We start from the raw sequence: 13,449 nt of genomic DNA on the forward strand, positions 1-13,449 counted from the left end.
GCACAAGCCTTGGAGGCAGGCTGTGGATCTGGGAAGGAGTCCATGGAGCTAGTGGGAACTACATGGGGCTAGAGGTGATGCCTTTGACAAGGTGAAGCATGGATGGTCTTGAGTACTCTCAGTTGACAGGGACATCCTATTTAGTGCCGAGTTTCCATGCTGGTCCATATAGACCCCTTTCTTCTGGAGTGAAGTTACTCAGCCTTTTCTACTCAGTGCCCATGGAAAGAGTATCCAAAGCTGATCAATGAAAATATAGGCTCTGCTGCAGTGGGACCTGTGAGGTAATACTTACAGCTGGTGCATGGATGCATGGTTGTGAAAAGAAGATGCTTGGCTTTAGGACTGACTGTCCCACAAGATTCCTGCTCACATTGGAAAACCCTTGTCTCCTCCCACCATGGGAGTCTGGCTACCTGTCCTGGCATGGGTGGTGGTACGCCAGACCAATGCAGGCAGCCTCATATCTCTGACTCCTTTGTCCCATCTTATAAAGCTGGATTAGATTGTCCATCTTTGTTCCTCTGTAGGGTGTTAGATTGCCTTAATGTTCTGGTAGCAGAGTCTGTTCCAGGCAAGTTGTGTCCCAGTTCAGGAACCCAAGTGCTCTAAACGCTTCCTGGCACAGATGCTGGGTTTTTGACAGCTCTATCGTGCTGTTCCCGGAGTGAGGATTTCTACAGCGATGTTCTGGGGGCGGAGGTTGAAAGAAGTTTAGGATATCACAGAACTAATTAAATGCAAACTAGGCTGCCTGCAGAAAGCCGTGCATGCTGGTTGCTATGTTTCTGGCAGGAACAGACTGGGAGGAGGGGGGCTGGGGGGATGCTGTTTGTTTTATCAGTTTAAAATGAAGATTCCGACAAAGTTCTGGTTACTCACCAGCCTTTGAAACGTGGATGAAACATGAATTTGCGCAGCCATAAAAAGAAGAGAAGAGAGAAGCAGAGGTAGGATTAGGATCGATGAATGGATGGCTAGATAAGATAGAGAAGTGGTGTGGGGGGTTGTTTCTGTTTGTATTCGTCATACATTGTTATCTCTGCACTGACAGATGCTTTGCCTTCTAGATCACCCCCAATTAATATGGAGGTTTTGTGCTCTCCTTTCAAAACAGTTACTTGTAAATTACCTTGAATTATAAGCCTTCAGAGCACTTGGAGCTTGACAGAAATATACTCTGTGCTCATGTCAGCTACCTGTCACCAATGGCCAGCAGGATTTGGTTTCGTTTGTGGGGGAGGAACTGACAGGGCTAAATAAGCACGCAGACATGTGGGCATCAAGACTCACTAAATCAGCTCTTCTTTCATTAGTCCTCTGCGGGTAATAAGAGGATATGTTAAACACAGTTTTCTGCTTCTTCACCTGAGTAGCACTTGGGGGGATAATTAAGGACTTGCCTGAGAGCAAGAGAGGGACAGATGAGAGAATGAAGGACTTTGAGGAGGGAATGAATAAGCTAGCTGGGATCAATTCAAGAGTGAAGTTGGCTTTGAAGAACACCCACTGAAGGGATGCAACCTGCTGGAATGAAGGCGCTCCTCAAACATCCATGTGGAAATCAATGCTGAGTTACCTGGGGTTGCTTTCATGCGAATCCCTAGGAAAAAGAGAATAGGACAGTTCAAAGAATAGGGCTTCAGGGATGACAAGAAATGTTTTAAATATCTTCTTGGAAAAACCTGGCTAGTGAAGAGGCCAGGATAAATAAAAATAAGCAGAGACAGCATGGGAAGGAGACACAGGCACCACTTGGTTGAATGTTACATGTAGGAAAGCCCATTAAGCACAGGACAAGTCAGAGCTGTACCAGATGGTTTGAGATCTATAAGAGTGGCAGCTATAAACGTGGGGGACAGGGTGCCAGGGGCACTGCATAAGGATGGCCAGGATGATTTAGAGACAACATCTCTAAATGTCACCTGTCACAAGCAAGGGATGTCCTGCCAGCTGGGAGCCCTGCCATGACATCCCTGTGCACGTGTGTTTGAGGGTGAGCACTTTGGTGGTGAGGCAGCATGGCATGCCAGCAGGCAGGGCTGCCTGCAGGCTATCCAAGTGCAAAATCCAAGTCCAGGGCATAGACACAGCTGCAAAGGGCTCCTTGCCACGTGGAGGAAATATTATGGTGGTGCAAGGTGTGAGAGAGCGAGCTTTCCAGGAGGTCTCCTGCCATCCCCAAAGCCACTGTCAGGGAAGGAGAGTGCTAAACTCACAATTGCTCACCTTCTTTCAAAGTCTGTACCCATTGCCAGTCCTGGAGCCACCCCTTCCCTGCTGGAGGACTCTTCCCCTTAATGATAGCGTCCTGCTCTAATGAACAATTTCTGTGACAGCACAAAATAAATGGGGAACACTCTGAATCTGAAGTTTGTATTGAATTAAATATTACAGCATTGATTGGGTTATTCATTTAGCATCTCACTCAATAAACATCTCTTGCAGCACATGTTTCTCCATTTATCTTACCTTGTCATGGAGGCCAGGCTTACCCAACGCGTGCGGCATTGCTGCCCAGCTCAGGCAGCAGGAGGAAGGGTGTGTGTGCCGGGAAAGCTGTGCTCAGCGTTTCTTCCAAAAAGCAAGAAATTTGCTTGGGAGTTACAGAACAGACCAGAGTTCTGGTCTTGATAGGAAAGATACTCATCTATCCCAGAGCTTACAAAGCCAGAGCAGAAATGCAGGGTCTCGGCTGAGATGTGGCTCAAACTCAAAACCCAAGACGACTGAGACAAAGGAAGAGATGCAAGAAAGAAAGGTAGCACAGTTTATCTATGACCCATACGTGTGGTTCTCCAGGGGCTCTTGTTTTAATGCCCTCAGTAAGTCATTTTCGTGGATGAAAGAATGCAAAACCTAGTCTGATCCTGTTACTAATCAGGAATATTATGGGAGGACCAGAGCTATTTTAAGTTTCACTCCTTAAAAAACACTTGTGAGGCTAGAAAGCCCCATAAAAATGTCAGTGTAAATTCATTTGGGTGTAGGCAGTGAATCCACTCTCGTAGGCACAGAATGGAGCAAGCCTGTAAAATGCTTGGCAGGCTTTTGGGCTCCATAAGTAATCCAGGAGCCATTCTGGGAGATGGAATGCAATTACTAGAACTAGTTGATACCAATTTATTTAGTGAATTTGCTTTATTCTGCTCAAGATCTGATCACGGCTGCCCAAATTTGTTTGTTGCTTGTATTTGTTCATTGAGTTATTTGTGCAGGTAAATTATAGCCTATTAATCATGTTTATTATGACAGTGCCTAGGGATTGACCAAGAATACACCCCCTCTGCCTGTTTTCTGGGTAGTGTGCAAAGACAGAATAATAGGCAATCCCTGGCCTCATTTATGTGTGGATTGAATGCTTTGATTATTTGCTATTTGTCAGATGTTGGTCATTTAAGTTGTTTAGCATTCTTTGTTTTCCTTAAACCCAGTAACAAAAGCTCTTCGAGCAAGAATTAAACATTGCAACAAAATCACTGGAGCTTTGGCTTTCTCAGAAGGTGGGTGGTAGGCTGGGACAGTGGAGGTGAAAAAATTCACTAAGAGAGAAAGAACAGTCAGACCCCAATTTTTCTAAATAGCTGCATGTCTTGCTGAGTGAGGGAGCGCAGAAACTGTACACAATAGCAAGCTCCTGTTCTTTTTTCTTCTATCACATTTTTGTTGTTGTTGTTGTTGCACGTACCTATACAAGAATAATTGAGTATGTTGAAGTCAAAGCTGAGTTCTTCCTAACTTGGTTGTTTAATGCAGGGACTCAGAGCTCATGCCTTGTACTCAGCTCAGCATTCCACAGATCAGCTACAATGCTCTGCTCGCCAGTGAGCAGCCTTAGTGGCACACATTTTCCAGAAAATTCTTCTTTTCTCTTTTTTTTTTTTCTTTTCCAAAAAATAGGATTGCAGTGAAGCTCTGAATGTGTGCCTTTTTCAACTGCTAAGAGACGTCTTCTTGCAGCATCTGGGGTTCTGATAAAGCGACAACACTGGCTGTCTACTTTCTCCTTTGACTTGTCTTCCCTTCTTCCAAGATGGGTTGCAATTGATTCTTTTCCTTAATTCTGCTCTCTGCAGAGAGCCTCCATCATTGCATGTTGACCCCTTTGCCTTCTCCGTTGTCCATTTCACTTCTCTTCTTTGTTTTTATCTTTTTCCCTGCCTTGTCTCCTATTCATTTTTCAGCATCTTTCAAGTATCATCATGAAAATCTGTGGTGAAACTGTGAAGGGTTTTTTTTCTTCCTAGTGGGCAATTTCTTCCCTTTCCTTATGTTCAGATGAAAATGTATGAATTGGAATTCTTCTAACTACCAAAGAAACCAAAACAGGCTAAACCAAACTCTTATCTAGAGAGTTCCTATTCACCACAGCTTATCATATAAAGCTGACCCCAATCATGGAAAAGATTTTCTACTTAATGAGGATAAAATGGAAAGACTTCTCTACTTAAAATTTCAAACTAGATCTCCACTTTCCATTTTAAGCACCGAACTTAAAATATTTTACTTCATCCTTGTTCAGTTGGAATTTAAAATGGTGTCAGAGTGACAAGCACAGTACTTGGGACCATCATTTTAAGACTCATCTCTACGCAAGACCATCTTCCCAGTGGAGAATAGGATTAAGTGTTTTCAAATCTGAGCTTTCATAAGGCCCTGCAGCAGCTTTTTTGTTGTTTTTTTTTTTTTTGCCTCTGTTTTATGCTTAAATTTTCTTTAGTGAAAGTCCCGGGGTACAATCCAAGGATAGCCTGAACAATTCCCATGGCTGTTTCTTTGACCTAACTGTTATGAAGACCTTTGACAACTTCTAGTTTTCAACACTAGGATTTTCCTGGCTGTGGATGTCAGATCCTTTAAGCTTCAATTATCCTTAGCTTTTCTCCCTCTTTTCCTCTCTTTTTCTCTTGATGGGCTGCTGGTTTTGACACACAACTGACCACAGTGAAGTGTCTTTCTTTGACAGCTTGCTCATGGTTGCTATTTATCTCCCCTCCCATGCCTTTTAGCACCCCGGTTTCTTTGCCAGATATAAAGTGAACCTCAGGGAAAGCAGAGTCAGAGCTGAGAGAAGCAGGAGAAGGATTAATCCCAGAGGATACCATGATCAGCTGAGTTTTCAGTTTGAAGTTCTGGAGCTGGAAGGCTGCATTCCCTGACGGACTAGAAATAACTGCAGGTATGAGGCTTGACATTAATGCACTGTGGCTTAAATTCTTTTGTGTTCACCAACCAGGACTCACTGTAGTTACACGGCACAAAGAAATGTGCAGGCCAAAAAAAGTAAGTACTCCTTGTCTGGAGAGAAGACAGAAGCATTTCAAATCATTTCTGTGGTGAATATTTCTTCCTGGTGTTGATTTGATTTTGTTATATGTATACAAAGCATTCAAGCTGAATGCTTCTGCTAGCTCAATTACTGTAGTTTACTTACCAAGGCTCTGTTAAATGCTTTCAAGCACAAGTCCCTTCTGTACCATTAAGGAAGCTTTCCATTTCTGTGATACTGTATTAAGCTTCACACTTCCACTCCCCGGTGGACTTGGACTTGTAACTGGATCTTAATACATTCTATTATGCAAACTAAAAGGATGGGGAAGGCTGTGCTGTAGAAGGACATTTAGGAACTGTTGTCCTAAATTTCTCTAAGCAGTTAATTTTGTGCTGCTTAATCACTTCCCAAATTTTCAAAAGTCTGAAGCCTGGCTGTTTTACCTGACATCATGTTTTCCTTGTGTTCATTGCATTTCAGTTAACATGGTGGCTTGGATGAGGAAAAGCACGGCCAGGCTCCTCTGAGGAGGCTCTCTGACGTAGTTACTGTACAAGCTCTCAATCCTGTAATCTCAATCAATATCTCAAGTGGACAGTGAGTTTTAGGAGTGAGGGAATGTTATTACTGACAAAAGTAGGAAAGAGGAACTCCAAATTCTTATGCTGAGTTTGAGACACAGAGCCCTCCCAAAGCATTCGTGGCCAGCTCTCCCCTGTGTGAAGAGAAATGAAACTATATCCCCAACAGCCCAGCAAATCTCTGCTGAATTTCGTCTAGTGCCACAAAATCTGCTTTTCTGTTGGCTGGTGTCTCAGAGTGTTAGCTGTTTGCAAACACGCTGCTACCCATGTGTTTATTTGTGATTATCCCAAAGGCATATTCGCATACTCCACAGACACTCCATGTTTTAGATTAAAATGAAAAATCATATGGAAATGTAAGCATAAGATGGTAGTGACTGTGCTGTGTTTAAAAACAAGGACTGGGCTGTGATATGGCTTTAGTGACTAACCACGAGGGAGGAAAACCGGTAGACACAATATAGGTGAACTGATGAGTTCCTGCTTCCTAAAAAAAACCCCAACAACCAAAAAGCCCAACAATAAACAAACAGAAAAGTTCTCCTATCTGGAGGCTTACAACAATCAAACAGGAGGTAGCTCTAAAGTGTGGGCTACCTCCTGTTTGAGAAGCTGCCTTGTAGATGCCTCCACTTTCATTCAGAACTAGGGGGGATGCGTTTCTTCTTCTTGGCAAATTAATAATACCCCTATGACAGCTCCAGTGATCGCTTACAGAGAGAAGTCATATGCTGAGGGTATTTTGTGTATTGTTAACATCTTCAAATGTACTTTAGCATCTGGAAGCAAGAACGAACCACAGGACCGTCAGATCTGCATCGCCTGTGTTTAACATCTGTGAGCTCAGAAACTGAGGGAGGAAAGAGATTTTCAGAGAATATCACTGCTAAAATCTGCCGTAAGGCTAATGAGAGGCTGGGGCAGGACTGCCTGGATGGAGTTGCTCTTCTCTGCATTCAACTGAATCCTACTTGTCTGTGCAGAGGTGTGGCCACCGTAATACAAAAATAAATACATAGGTAAATCAGTAATTGCAAAGAGAAACAGAAACATCAGTCAGTAAGTTTGGAAAATATCACAAAGATCAAGTCCCCACCATGCCCAATAAACCATTGGGCCACATCCCTCAGTGCCACATCCACAGTTTCCTGAACACCTCCAGGGGTGATGATTCCACTGCCTCCCTAGACAGCCTGTGCCACTGCCTCACCACTCTTGCTGAGAAGACATTTTTCCCAACATCCAACTTGGCCATCCCCTAGCGCAACTTGAGGCCATATTCTCTAATCCTATCACTGTTACCTGGGAGAAGAGGCTGACCCCCACTCACCATAGCCTCCTTTCTGGGAGTTGTGGAGAGCAATAAGGTCTCCCCTGAGGCTCCCCAACAATCTCGATTCCCTCAGCTGCTCTTCATAAGAGTTGTGCTCCAGATATTAAACAAGGCTGGCACCAGTAATTCCCGTGCTTTCTGTTTATAATGCATACTAGATACATTTGCCATGTAGGATTGCGTTTGCCATGAGGCAAAAAGACTCCAAGTGAACAACAAAGCTCTGGCTAAACCTTATAGTATAAGAGAAATTTTAAGCAGTGATAGTCTCTGGTCTAACTAAGAGCTAGACCAGAAAATTATCCACTCCTTCAGGGGGCAAGCAGAAATCGTGAACCTCTTCATATGGAATGCTTGCCACCTTAATAGTCTCTTTTGATGCATGTGTCCTCCTATAAAACTGGGATAATCTTGTGGCTGAAGGATGCTTTCAGGGAGCCTCCACTTAGGGTTTCTCATAGTATTCCTCTGATTCTGATGTCTTTTGACTTGCATTACATGCATTATCCTGATGCGTTCATGGGGGAGGCATCACTGCTCTCATGCAACAAATGAAGCCTGTAAGCATCAGAAGGAAGTACCACTCTGGAAACTGTAGCCATCAGCTGCCAATAGTTTAACACATAGCTCACTGTCCTGCAGGTCTGGGAAGCCTGCAGCGTGCTTTAAAAGTAGTTAATCCAAACTTTATCTTAAATTTAATCAAATCAGAAGGTGCCCTATTTCCCAGTAATGGCCATAAAGCAGGCATGTACTGCTCCTTGCAAGTAGATGAGAAATGGCCTCACATGCCTGTGCCTGGTTCAGGTCACGTTTGCACAACCGCATCCGCTGGTGCTGTATGGATATAATACTGAAAGACTTGCAGGTGCACAACCTGAAACATTATCCCCAGCACTCTCCTCTAACACAGCATTCTGGAAACTCTAATTTTGAGGGACAGAGAAATAGCTTTTCTTTTTGCCAGTATAACAATGGGAAGCCATTTATGGTAGTGGGAAATCCATGCCTGCAGTCCACTATGGCTTTATGGCGTTGCATACATCTACTCGTATGGCATCGGTGAGAGGCACAAACTGCTCCCCACGCTGTGGGTTTTCTCCCTGCAGCTGGGTGGGGAGTGGCAGTGAGTATGTGCAGGGCTCTTTGGTAAACCAAGACCAGCAGGTCCATGTGAGGACCTGTGCTTGAGCCCTCCCTCCTAGCCCAGGAACAATTTGTAAGGATGCTGTTTAGCCAATATATATTTTCCTCTTTAGTACGTAATAGTAACCTGAATGAAGGGTTTGAATTACAAAGCAGGTTCACCCAGCACATTCTGTGAGCAATGACTGCCATTTATGTCAAGAAAATAAAGAAGAGGAGAGAGAGAGTGGGAGCACATGGGCAGCAGCAACTGACCATGAGGGAGAGCGGGCAATTGAGGCAGCAAGCTGGAAGTGAAAGGCTTACCCAGCTGAAATGAAATGAAAGAAAACCACAATGATAATGGAAATTTGATACAAAGGAAGAAAGAAGGAAAAAAAAAAAAGATAGATTGTTATTATTGGAAAGTCAAGTGCTTTGTTCCAGCAACAAAGCAATATTGTTCACAAAAGCCATATAACGATGGCTCCTCTTCCCCTTTCCTGTGCCTCCTTGCCTGCCTTGCTGGTGAACTGAGCTTGGGAACACACAGAGTGCAATGAAGCAGGAAGAGGGGGTGGACAGCTGTGGAGCTGGGGCCACCCATGTGCCCTCTGTATCTCACTCCAGACTTTGTCCCCCTCTCTATCTGCCTCTCTTCTTGCATGTCTCATCCAGCCCCTTTGCCCTTCCCTCCTCTTCAGGTGCCATTCTGTCCCTGCCCCTCTTCCTGTCCTTCCCTCCTTCCCTCTCCCTGCCATGCTCTATTTTTCCTTTTCTCTGCCCCCTCTATCTCCTTTTTCCCACTTCCCCATCCCTCAGCTGTGCTCTCCTTTCCCCACTTCCCTCTCCCCTTCTCCCTCCCTGCCTGCGCACTGTTACTAATGTGCAGTAATGGTATGGCTGGAAAGTCATTTGCGCTCCCCTTCTCTTTATTTTTTTCCCGCAGTATTATTAAAACTGCTCCATCACTGGCTGTAATGGGAGCGTCTGTATTTTCTCCCTCGCCTGTATCCCTGACATGACATAATGCCTGCCCTCACCAAGACGCTATAACACCGAGGTAATTGAAACATAACTCACCGTAAATTACAGGCCCTTGTTCCAGGCAGGGCCCTGGCCATGCTTCCAGGAGCTCATTCCAACTGGAAGCTAAACATTGCTTTAAAAGGGATGCTTAAGCAAAACAAAGCCATTTAAAGAGCAACACAAACATGGAGAGGGAGGGGAGCAGGGAGCTTGTTCTCTCGTGGAAGTGCGGGCTCCTGCCTATGCAGCAGCAGATGCTTCCTATAGCTTTTCTCTGCTTCTGGGTACAGAGCTGGTGCACCAGGGCTAAGGTGTCCTTTGGGAAGCCAGCACCAGCAAACAGGAAACCTCCCAGTCCGCAGAGAGTTGGGGGCCAGAACAGGCTATGGGAAGAACTTCTTAGCTAAAATGTTTTCTCAACAGGTCAGAGGTGCAGGGCTTTGATGCAAGGGTGCACCAGTGTATCCCACTGCTCAGTACAGATATGGCAACCCAAGGCACTGCCCATCTCTGTGAGTCCGAGTTTTTCCATTACAAATGTGTGACACCCAAACACAAGCCACAGATCAACGTGGGTTGTAGAACCCTCAGCACTGCAAGAGGCCCCACATGCATAGCAATGGACAGGAGCTGAAATATTTTGTGACCCTGAGACTTGGAAGATCCTTGTGGTTTTGGTCACAGCTGAATAACCTCAGGTAAGTCATGTCACTTTCCTCCGTGGCTCAGTTTCCTTTTCCATAAATAAGAGTAAAAATACCATCTGCTTTCGTTAAGCAGCCTGTGGCCCAGTGATATAAAAAGTATACGAAGATGAAGCAGGAATAACAACAACACAAAGCCCTGGGCCTTGGCTGGCTCTGTGCCCTTCAACAAAGCTGCACCAATGTCCCATGGCTCAGCTACCCCTCCCCGTGGCACTGTTCAGTGAGCTGGCTGGGATGGGTTTGGAACTATCATCTCTTGAAATTTTAAGCAAAAAGGCACACACACACACACACACAAAAAAAAAGTGTAGTGATATTTCTTTAGTAATAGAAGTGAGTATCTGGATACTTTGAAAAGGTCAGGATTAGACAGAACAGCCCATCTCTCACAAGTACGAATTGGAGCCTGTCCAGGCCTTTCCATTCATTGTCAGTGGATACCACAGCCTATATGCATGCCTTGATGTCATGGGGCTGGTGTTGTAGGAATATCAGAGTTTTGTGAGAAAACGCCCACAGTGCAATGCCTCACAAAATACAGAAGTGCTCTGTACCAGGGAATGACATTTACTGTTTGTCCAGGATGAAATGGCAAAAACTCAGGGAACTATGACCCTGTGACTGCTTCAGTTTTCCTTGGAGCCCTTCACATCTCAAATTGCTACAGCCAGCAGCCTAGAAGCCACTGCAAACTTCTCAGGAAGAACCAATGGAAGTCTGTAAGGGCTGGCTCTCAGGCAGCCAGGTAGAAGCCCTTTCGGTGTGATGCCTTATGCTGGATACATCCACCAGAGCTCCATGCTGTGGTGATGCATGGGCTCACAAACAATTACTGCTGATCCATGGGGGACAAAGGTTGCAGCTGCAGAAGCAAAGCCTTGGCAGCGGCCATTCTGTAGTGTTAAGCAATGCATGTCTGTCTCTGTTCTGTCAACAGAGAGCAGTTTGCCCACTGTACCATAGAGCTGCTCCATGGGTCCCCCAAACTCCTGGTCTGTGGTGCCTTCCCACTGCCCTTCTGGGCTTCCCGGAGACAGGAGAAGCCAGGCTGATTACAAGGAAATGTTGTGTAAAGAAGCCTGGCCTTCTGTTCAGTAGGTTAGCACCTGAAGCAGGTTGATGCTCTGTACCGTGCCACTCCTGCTCAGGCAGCAGCAGCTGCAGCAGCAGTAGTGTGATAGTGCCATAGGTGCGTGCTCTCCCACCCCCAGTTTTCCCTGGTGCCTGCTTTGAGTTGATTGCTTTCTGTGAGGCCTGCCACATGCCCCTTGAAAGTGTTTCCATCAACCCTCTTACCATAGCTAAGGTTTCAGCAATCTCACCCCTCCTCTCTTTGACGTTATTAGTTTATCTTTGTCCACTGGCAAGGTTCCCGAGCAATTCAACAATAACGTTTGTTTCTCCGTGGCTGAAAAAGTCATCTCTAGCTCTGGCTGTTATTGATCATCTTACAGGAACTGGACATTTTCTTTTCCTTTCTCATTTTTTAAAATACATATTTTCAGTGAGTTTCAGTCAATTTTACTGCTCGTGAAAGTGAAAGACTGATAGTGTTGACTAGAGCTAAACTTAGCTCTGTATGGCCTCCCTTGTGCACACCTCTCTTCTAACACACCGCAGCACCAGCCTGCAATAACTTCTGGCTCTCCCAGCCAGGAGGTGCTCTGTCTGGATTTATTCACTAGAACAGGCTCAGTGTTGGCGGGACAGGTCAGGGTGATGTGCTTAGTCCACTGCACTCTTCTTTCAGTAGCTCCAGGCTTGTACTGAAATCAGATGAAGCTGTGACTCATCTCACAGCAGCACTGTTCCCTCTCCTCTCAGCTTCTTCAGTTCACAGCTCTCAGCTGAGGCCAGCCAGTGTGAAGCAAGCTGTGCAAAATCCTGGGATGCCTCCTACCCTTCTGCCTCCCATGCAGGCAAATGGCTGTCGAGGTTCAATCTGCCCAAGCAAAAGGGGTGGCAAAGACAAGTGACCTACTTCTTGAGAAGCCCTGGTACTTCAGCAGCCTCGCTTTCCATCAGCCCTCCAGGAATCACGTGCTAACCCCCTGAGGAAAGTACTGAATTGCAACTCCCATGTCAAATCACCATTTCTAAATGAAATACTAAAAAGTTTAACCTGTCATTTCATTTTCAAGGCATTGTTCCTTTTTTTCTTTTTTCTTTTTTCTTTAAATCTGAACATAAATTATAGCCTGTTTGGTGGGGGGGGGTGGTGAGGGGGGGAAGCATTTGAGTCTAAAACTAAAATTGAGTTTTTGATTTTGAAGCATTGATTTAAAATAGAGGGGAGGAATTCATTTTAAATCAATTCAGAATTTCTGGTGAGAACATACTCATTTTTCCCTTGTCTTCTTTCTCCTCTCCTCCCTCCCTCTGTTGTACTCTAGCAGGTAAAGCAAAAATAACAGCAAGCAAGGACACACATCAGTGATGCTGAGGTTTTCATTAAAATGTTTTAAGTTGAGGCCATGAATATATTCATCTTCCACCCTCTGTGGTGCCTGAGAACAAAATGGCTGTTTTCTCAGCAAAGCAACTGGGATCCTAAATATTTGGTGCTCAGATCTCCCTTTGACAGTCATGTGGCTGAGCAGAGATGCACACTGCGAGTATTGCCCTGCATGAGGAACTTTGCCACCTCCGTCCCACCTAATGGCCCTGTAGGAACCAAGCTGTGGGCTCCCCATTCCCTCAGCAGGTCTGCCCCAGGCCCTGCAGCCAAGCTGCTTTGCATTTAATTGCACTGCCTTCCTCCTTGGCTTGTTTTCTGCCCAGATCTTGTTTGTCCTGTGTCCCTGAGGAGAGCTCTGGGCTGCTCAGTTAATTGGAAGTGGCTAAAGCCATAGGCAGCAGCTATGGGGGTGGAAGTGGTGGTGTTGGGTTCGATTTGTGGAGGCTCTTGAAAATCTTTGTCTTACTTTAGCAGTCATTCACTATTAGGGTGAGATGCTTGCCTGGGCACCTGCGGGGGATTTCTGAGATGTCCCAAGGGGCCTGAGGAAGTGATGGCAATTAGTTTAATCTGTGCTGTGTTTTATTAAGCGATGGTGAAGGGTGAATGAGCTGGAAAGGACAAAAGGGGAGTAAGGCTAAGTAAAAGGATGTGGGAACAAGTTATATGTTGGGACACAGAGGGGTAAGGAGCATGAACACATTGCCAGTTGTACAAAATCGTGAATGAGAAGGAAAAGGCACAGTGGTAAAGTACATGTGATGTGTGCATCTGTAGCATGAGGGAAGAGGAGAGAAGGGGATGTGTGTAATGCTAGGTCCTTGGAAGCCAGCTTTGCTGGAGGAGGGAGCAGGCTGGAGGTGCATGTGCTGGTGAGCCAGCTGCTGGGCTTGACGGCCAGGAAGGAATGCAGAGCTTCGGTTTATGCTGATGACACATCT

The sequence above is a fragment of the Tympanuchus pallidicinctus genome, unplaced genomic scaffold (assembly GCF_026119805.1).
Source record: "Tympanuchus pallidicinctus isolate F22 unplaced genomic scaffold, pur_lepc_1.0 scaffold10, whole genome shotgun sequence".
Taxonomy (NCBI): Eukaryota; Metazoa; Chordata; class Aves; order Galliformes; family Phasianidae; genus Tympanuchus; species Tympanuchus pallidicinctus.